The sequence below is a fragment of the Gobio gobio genome (genome assembly GCF_949357685.1).
Source record: "Gobio gobio genome assembly, chromosome: 22".
Lineage (NCBI taxonomy): Eukaryota > Metazoa > Chordata > Actinopteri > Cypriniformes > Gobionidae > Gobio > Gobio gobio.
In genome coordinates, this window is record NC_137118.1 from 12781851 (window position 1) to 12791557 (window position 9707).

Here is a 9707-nt window from a genome sequence, read left to right on the forward strand (position 1 = left end):
TGTAGCCAATCAGCATAGGGGGCATGACGAGTAACATTGGTTTAGTTATGGTTTCACAGAACCAAGATATGCGTCATGATTAGTTTATTTTACTTTTGTTTTCATGAACTTTTAGTTTGCTTCTCTTTGTTAGCTGTTTACTTTGTTCCATTATACTATTTGGAAACCTGTTTGCAAATGGAGTTCATCACCTTAGGGCTTTTCACACTTGAAATTGAAAGCTAACCCTGGGTTATTCTATAAACCCCAAGTAAACTGAATCTTAGGCACGGACTGGGGCTAAAATTCGTTCCTGGACAAATCCAGCCGTCTGGTCCACAAGCTCCCTGTGATATTGATATATTGATAGATAAATTAAAAATTGCATTTCTGTCATATAGAAATGCACTTTCAGTAAAGCACTGATTTTGAGCTTGGATGCCATAAAGTAAATTTACAGTCATCACTTACTCACCCTCGTGTCATTTCAAACCTGTATGACTTTCTCTCTTATGTGAAACACAAAACATTTTGAAGAATGTTGGCAGCCAAACCATTGACTTCTATAAAATAAAAATAAAACATACACACACATTTCTCAAATGATTTTCTTTTAGTTTCACAGAAAGAAAGTAATTCAGGTTTGGCAATGTCATTAGGGTGAGTAAATTATGACATTTTGGAATGAACTATCAAAGAATAACATTTGTTAAAAACTAAAGTTAATTTACGTAAGAAACTGACATCTATGTTTCATCAGGCTCTCACTGAATTTACATTTTACTTCAATTAAATTTCATTAGAAGCATTAAAAAGTTCACAAAGCATATAGACTATTTAAAGAGAAAGCTTCATCCTTAATTCATGCGATCCAGCTGTTTTGTTATTATCTTTTAATTGCCCTAATGAAATTTTCCATAGTTCTCATTGAATCCAGAGTTTAACTGTAGTTCTATTTAACTGTAAGATCATGGTAGTCACAGGTAAAACCATGCACCTCTTTAACATGGGTATATGGTTTCTCAAACAAATAATATTAATAAACTATAAATAAAAATATTGTAAACCATGTAGAAAATACAAAAACAACCTCTATAAAAGTGATTTATATTCTGCAATATTTAACATAAGTAATAATAGAAAATAAATACATTTCTGCCAAAACCATTTTTCTTCAATGTTAGTATAGCTGCAAGGTAAATTTCTATAAGGGTGGTGCTGGACTGACAAGCTTACAGTTGTGCGTAGCCTATGCTGTTTACTATACTATCGAGTTTATACTGGATGGATACTTCAAACCATAAAGGTAAAAAGGAAACGGCCTCTACTTCACTCAAATTGACCTGTTTTCTGTCAGCATTTGACATTTTTCCTCTCAAACGTTAAATTTACTGTTTATATCAACCAGTAAATTAATGCGGTTTAATACCAACAAATCGTACAAATTCATACGAGTGAGGTCGTACGAATTTGTAGAATTAGGCCCTGTTCACACGAACACAAGTATTTTCAAAATCGCAGCAAACCCTCTACGTGGTTTGGCTGTTCGTCCACACGCAAACGCAGTATCCGGTTACTGAAACCGTATTTTTTTGAAAACTCCGGCCAGGATGAACATTTTTAGAAAACTCCGGTTACAGTGTTGTCGTGTAGATGGTGAAACCGGTGATTTCGGCTTGTGAAGTCGAAGTGTGCGCAGCTCTCTCCTTTGTTTGACTTCAGATTGTGCGCCGTTATCTCTTTTGCTTACATGAGTCGAGTCTATGCAACGGCGGACGTAGCTTTTAATAACTCTGCTAACAGCGCTTATCACATGTGCAACATGCGCAGTTATCTCATTGTATTGAAGAACAGAGGCGCCAGAATGCAATAATACAAAATAGTAATGCAAGTGTGTGAAGCTATTACAGTCCATTTGGGCCCTGCCCCTGTATATATATACAGTTACCTGTCACTGAGTGCAAAGTAAAGGAACTCGTAGAAACACTGCATGAAAAGTGGGATTTTCGTCAGTATGTGGCACTGTAGATTGCCGTGGAACTTCAGGTTTACGACTGTGCACAGCAATTTGCAGGCAACACCGAAAACTGCCGTAAATTGTCGGAAATTGACGTGGGCCTTGCTTGGCAGTTGTCCCCCCATGACCCCCCCTCCCCTTAATTCTAGGGGAGGCTTTATCATGTAAATGAACATGCTGTGAGCTACACAAATGCAAATCGCAGCAGGGGGAGTTTAATCTAGGTTCTGAATTTTTTTAACTAAAACAAGTTTAAAGTTTAAGTTAAAATGTTAACTTAAATTTAAGTTAAATGTACTCGTTTTAGTTCACATTACTAAATTTTTAGGGCAACCAGTTTGCTCCAATTTTTTAAGTAGATTCAACTTGTCCGGGCTCACAGTGTAGATTAATTACTCTGTATGTCATTAGCAATAACCAATGTTATGTAAAAAAAAAAATATACAGGACAGCAGTTCATGTCTTCAACCTTTAGAGAGGTTATGTGATGCAACAAGACAATGAACCAAAGCACACAAATAAATCAAGTAAAGCATACAGTTTACATACCAAAATTAATTTTTCCACCCTGCACTGTGAATGATTTTTTAAATGGCTATTAATCATAAATGTGAAAAGTACAAGTTTGTGTGTTTATAGTTAAGTCAGATTGTGTTTTTCTGTAATTGTCATTTAAATTGAGCTCACACCACATTTTATGAATTATCAATGCAGATTTTCAAGAGGTGGTTTCCTGGACAGGGTTTAAATTATGCCAAGAGTAGGCCTAATCTAGTAAATCGCGAGTTAAAAAATTGTTGCCTGGAACAAAGATTAAGCACAGATTACTAACACCTGGACTATGAGTCCTGAACTAAAATAAACTGGATTCATTTACAGTTTTATCTAATTGCTTATACACAATTTCTGAAAATATGGCTCCATTTCTTGTACCTCTACACACAAAACACACAACATTCAAAACATCAGACATCGCTTGCAAAAGCAACACTTTGTGCAAAACTATTTTAACTCTTCAAAAAATGTTGTTTTTGCATATATCTAACTACACACAAACATGCACAACTGAGGAATTTACAGTTGAACTGAAATCAGCTGAACTGAATCAACACTGAAGTCACTTGAGCTGAATATTGACACTATATTGGCTTGTTAGAGCCGGTTTACAGCAGAATTTGTTTTGAACTTGTTACTGAAGCTGCTATGAAACAATATATTTTGTTGTATGCATATTCTTTCTTTCTCAAACCTTAGTTTTGATTTTTAAGTGATCAATTTATGTATAAGTGTTTTCACACATGATCATTGGCTGTATGGGTCCTCAGTAAATTAATGTGGCATTTAAATGGCAAAAGTTATTCTTGTCTCTATAACTTATGGCTTCCTAAAGACACGTTTATGGGTAAATAAAATATTAATAATATAAATAAAATGTATATCAAAACATATTTTAAATATAATGAAGTCATTTTATTATAGCACTCATCAGATGTTCCTGGAAACAAAACAGAGACAGAACAGTATAAACAAACTAAACACCAAATTACAAAAACATTATTATGTGAAAGTGAATAAAGTTGTGTGTGTGTATGTGTTTTCAGTTGTAAATATGTGCTGTGTAAATTAGCCTATATATACTTTTAGAAATTATATATAGCCTAACTTTAAAAAACAAACAATAACCCATATAGATAAATTATAATAATTGTATAATATTAAGCATTTACTTAATATACATTGTAACATTAGGCTACTTTACTCTAGCACAGTAGTCAGTTAAGCAATTAATTAATATCTTATATTAATATGTATGTAGCCTAGGCTACATCTAAAGGTAAGTCTGCTTTAAAAAAAATATATATATTACACTTCGACATGTACAGAATGTGAGCGTTAAGAAACACGTTCAAATGTGTCTTCTTAACATGTTAAAACTGTGCGTCGACTGTGTGTGTATGCCTGTTACACGACCAGAATGTGCGTGTCTACACATACAAAAGAAACACTTAAAAAATTGCTGCGTTGACGCGGACAAACAGTGCGTGTTGAAACAGTCATAAGTCACGCGTTTCGTATAAAGAGATTTGGCCCAGGGCGCGATCTATTTCGACCTCACTCAGACCGTCACCACGGTCTTACCTTGAATGACGCCATTCTTCCGCCTATCCTCGAGACCTAATAACAACAATGTCAGGTGACTGACCCTAGGGGTTGGCTATATAACATCCAGGTGAACCAACCACTTCCTCTTGCCTTTCTCGCCTCATCTGAGACCGAAGCGGTAGAGCGCGTTTTTTGTGCTTCATTTCTACAGGAGACATCCTATTCCAATCCGTCACGTTCGTGCAGGTGCTTCAAGTCCCTGAGGATTGTTGGATTCTCCACATTTGTATATTTAGGTGCGCCATTGGAACCCACTTCGGTGAGTTTTTTTCTCTTTAGTTTCATAAGTTTGTTTACAGGTGTGGGTCAGCTGTTCGCAGCAGACAGTAGTTTTTTTTTTCTCAGTTCAAAAGACCATAGTCAAAGACCCAGTCCAGGCACAAATTTTGGCCAAAGAGATCACTGTTTTATTACAGAAAAAGGCAATTGTACAGATAAAAGCCAGCAAACAGCTCACTGGGTTTTTTTCGAAGTATTTCCTAGTACCAAAAAAAGACGGTGGGCTTCGACCCATTCTAGACTTAAGGCAACTGAACAAGTTCCTGAAAAAACTATCTTTCAAAATGTTAACTACAGCTCAAATTCTGGAGTCCATAGAGCTGGGGGAATGGTTCACTTCCATAGACTTGAAGGATGCATATTTCCATATACCGATATGCCAGGATCATCATCCGTTTCTTCGCTTTGCCTTTCAAGACAAGGTTTATCAGTTCAGGGTCCTTCCATTTGGCCTGTCTCTGTCTCCAAGGGTCTTCACCAGGGTGGTTGCAACAGCCCTTCGTCCCCTTCAGTGTGCAGGGTTGAAAATTTTGTTATACCTGGACGACTGGCTAATTTGTGCTCCATCTCACAGTCAAGCCATAAAGGACACAGAAATAGTACTACGACATATCCAGTCTCTAGGTCTCAAGGTGAACCGGGAAAAAAGCAATCTAAATCCCAGACAACACACAGTGTTTGTGGGAATTTCACTCAATTCCCAAATGATGACTGCATCCCTATCACCCCAGAGGGTGGTACAATTGATCAATATAGTTCGCTCATTCCGGGTGGACAAGAGAATGAAGCTGATTCAATTCCAGCGGTTGTTAGGTATGATTGCGGCAGCAGCGGTTGTGATCCCACTCTGCCTTCTCAGAGCCCGTCCTCTACAACGCTGGCTGAACAGCTTCCAATTACACCCCAAATTACACAGACAAGTGACGATAAGGGTTACACGAAGGTGTGTGCAAATGTTACACCCTTGGAACAACAAGGCGTTGCTATCACAAGGGGTTCCCTTGGGCAACATTCCAGCAAGGCGTTCTGTGATAACTACAGATGCCTCTTTGACGGGGTGGGGAGCAGTTTGGGAAGGCAGGTCCATCAGGGGTCTCTGGGAATCTCCCTGGACCTTAGAGCACATCAATGTACTGGAACTCAGAGCAGTGTACCTTTCTCTGAAGGCTTTTTTCCCATGGCTGCAAAACAAACATGTGCTGGTGAGGACGGACAACATGGCTGCAGTGTACCACATCAATCACCAAGGCGGCACCAGATCAATACGCTGTCTCCAGGTGACAAAAGAGTTACTGTTTTGGGCGTTTCAAAAACTCTCATCACTCAGAGCAGTATACATACCGGGGGTTGCGAACATAGCAGCAGACCTGCTGTCTCGAACTGGACCTCTTCCGGGAGAGTGGCGGCTCCATCTGGAAGTTGTGAGATTCATATGGGATCAGTTTGGTGTGGCGAAGATCGACCTGTTTGCGACCACAGAGACAACACATTGCAATCTATGGTATTCCCTGAACAGTCAGGGAGGTCCCTTGGGGATAGATGCACTATCTCAAGAGTGGCCGGAAGAGTTATTATACGCTTTTCCTCCCTTACCTCTGATTCCACTAGTGCTCAGCAGAGTAGCACGGGGCCGTCACAGAGTGTTACTTGTGGCTCCGAGATGGCCAAAGAAACCTTGGTTTCCGGCTCTTGTGCGTTTGGTCCAGGGTCACCCCTTACCATTACCAAGGAGGGCCGATCTCCTCTCTCAAGCGGAGGGCCAAATCTGGCACCAGAGTCCAGAGAAGCTACAGCTTTGGGTATGGCCTCTACTCAGTCCCTCTCTAAAGACTTAGATGAAGCTGTATTGAGGACTATACATAGTTCTAAGGCACCCTCTACGTGGAGTAACTACTCTAGCAAGTGGAGAGTATTCTCAACATGGTGTCAAGACCAACGACTAGATCCGGCCAATTGTGACACAAGTCTGGGTCTCAAGTTTCTTCAGTCATTATTGGATTCTGAGAAATCTGTTAATACCATAAAAGTCTACATTGCAGCTATCTCCCACTTTCATGTCTTAGTAGACGGTGTAAGTGTTGGCAAACACCCTTTAGTGGTTCAATTCCTTAAGGGTGCACACCGTTTACACCCAAGACGAGTTATGAGGTCTCCTGCTTGGGACCTTTCTATTGTTCTACACTCACTGACGGAAGTACCTTTTGAACCATTGGAACAGGCCGATCTCAAATTCTTGACATGGAAGACAGTCTTTCTCCTGGCGATATGTTCGGCCAAAAGAGTTGGTGAATTGCACTCTTTATCAGTTAGTGAAGACTGCCTGAGATGGAAGGCAGAACAAACAGGGGTTTTTCTCTGGCCAAACCCGTCATTCCTACCCAAGGTCCTTAGACCTAGTACAATAAATCAGGTGATTGAACTTGATGCTTTTCGTCCAGATCCCCTTTGTTCAGGGGCGGGATTGGATAACTCTTATCTATGTCCGATTAGAGCATTACACACATACATTGAGCGCACACATTCATTGCGTCAGTCACACACGCAACTATTCATATGTTTTGACAAGAAGTGTGTAGGCAAACCTGTGTCTAAACAGCGATTGTCTCATTGGATAGTGGATACAATTTCACAGGCATATTCCAATCAAAATCTACCCATCCCTGTTGATCTTGTTGCTCATTCTACCAGGAGTATGGCTACTTCCTGGGCGGCACTTAAGGGGGTAGCACTTTCAGACATTTGTGCTGCAGCTTCTTGGAGCTCTCCATGCACGTTTACTAGATTTTATAGGATTAATGTGACAAATCCGAATTCTTTTGGGTCCACTGTTCTATCTGTGGTCAGGTGTACAGGAAAAGGGAAAGATATTAGTCCCTCGTGACCCTGGTGGTATAAGTCATCCAAGGTAAGACCGTGGTGACGGTCTGAGTGAGGTCGAAATAGATCGTAAGTTATGTCCATAACTATGGATCTATGAGACCGAACGATGACCGTCACCATCCTTTGTCACTCGGGACGAACTGGGCGTTCCAGGCAAGAGGAAGTGGTTGGTTCACCTGGATGTTATTTAGCCAACCCCTAGGGTCAGTCACCTGACATTGTTGTTATTAGGTCTCGAGGATAGGCGGAAGAATGGCGTCATTCAAGGTAAGACCGTGGTGACGGTCATCGTTCGGTCACATAGATCCATAGTTATGGACATAACTTACGTTCCATAGTAGAGCCCTAGTCCAATGACGTGTGAGGTCGAGGTCATGGCCATGACGCATAGAAGACGAGCTTTAAACCTTTTTTTTTTTTTTACATTTCCTATTTTTTTTGCTGCTTTCCTTTTTCGTGATCAACAATGACAGGACGCCGTCTTCAACTCCTGGACGTGACCAACTTTTTCGACTAATTTTCAGGAGGCTGTCTTCGTCTTCACAACTCTGAGGCAAACTGCAGGCGCTATGAACCAGAGCATGGGTAATGTAACGTTACGATTTAAAGAATATGCTTTTATTCAGCTGTATAAGGAAATGGGTGCGTTAATAGATCCGAGCTTAAAACTGCACATTTTGTTTACACAGACTATCCTCGCCTCATAACGAAGCCGTGAGCTCTTATCTGCTTGGAGCGATTTTCAAGAGTCCAGATTTAACCGCTGATCACGACGAAATTGTGTGTAAGTAATTTCTAATGTGTTTCTCATTCCTAGTTTAATTTTACCGTGACTGTTTTTATTAATACCAGTCTCATGTAATTGTTTTCCAGCTGCCTGTAAGACGTATTATGAATCGACACGCCGCAGCTTCAGATACAAACAACCTGAACTTACATAGCAGGCGGAAACTGCGAAGTTTAGCTCGGAGTCGATCAAGAAGAAAAAGGGTGAGATTTATTATATTAGATCCGTTTTTTGTCAATGTGAGTATTTTTCAGGTTGCTTATTGTCTTTATGGATTGTATTACAGTTGCTGGAAGCGAGAGTGTGCTGGATGAGGTGGACATTTGGAAGTCCGCGACCATTGAACTCATGTTTGACGAGGAAGACGCATTGTTGACGGGGTGTCTGGATGGATTGTGCGGCCACCGCGCTCTCGCAGCCTGGAGCACGCCGAACTTTACATTACATTACATTACTGCTGCACTGTACATAGTTGTGTGTTTAACAATAAAGCTCTTTCTTTGAATAAACAGCTGTGTTTTATAAATGAAGCCCTTTCTTTGAATGAACAGCTGTATGCTTATAAATGCTCTTTCTTTGAATAAACGGCACGGTCCGTATAATTTTCCCATATATTCCTTGATGGTATGAATACTTCATAGCACAATAACATTAATATAAAACAAATTATTACAACATAAATTATACATTTATTAATATTATTGGGGTTTACATTTATAATGAGCCAGGGGGACCAATAATGATTGGTTTGCAGTGATCTGCCAACCAATCACGAGGGATTTTTCTTTTTTAAATGTAGTGGCTTCAGCCAATAGTGAGTGAGTAAATTCAAGTCTGGCCGTTGACTCTCTGGTTTCGCTGCTATTCATATGCTAATTAGAGGTGTCGCACCTCCGCGCGGTCTCTCAGCGGGGGGCTCTCCACCTACGTCATGGTTCGTTTACGACAATTTGTGGCACAGACGAACGCGACGTTCGCTGCCTCTAAATTGTCGAAAACTGCCGAAAATTAGGGAGATTTCCGGGAGTATACAGGCGCTTACGGGGTCGAAAATCTCACTTTTCATGCAGTGAAAGGTTTCACTGAGCCCATGGCATCCCTCAGTGCTTCGGTGCCGGGGATGGGACCCATGTGGAAATCAGGCAGCCAATCATAGCGTGGTTTTGCCTTTTCATGTGGACAGAGATTTGTTTTAAAACGTGCTTGTGTGGACGTGATTGTTTTTTAAAACGGAGGAGGAAAACCTCTGGTTATAAAAATACCTGTGTATGTGTGGACTAGGCCCAAATATACACTAATTGGTCGTGCATTATTTATATACAATGTGCAGTGTTTCCGTGACTGTCCAAAGCCCGCAAATATATTCACACTGTGCTTAATCCCAGGTTATCATCATTCTAAACGCTGCTTTTAACCCTGGGTAAAGGAACATTTCACACTTGTAATTTAGATGTGGGTTAGTACTGCTTTTTACCCAGGGTTATGAAACACTGCTCCGGAGCAGGGTTAGCACCGCTTTTGCAGTCTTAACCCCCCATTGCGGTGCCAAACTTGTACAGTGTGAAACAATGTATAGTAAAATATTCAAATAAGGACTTTAAC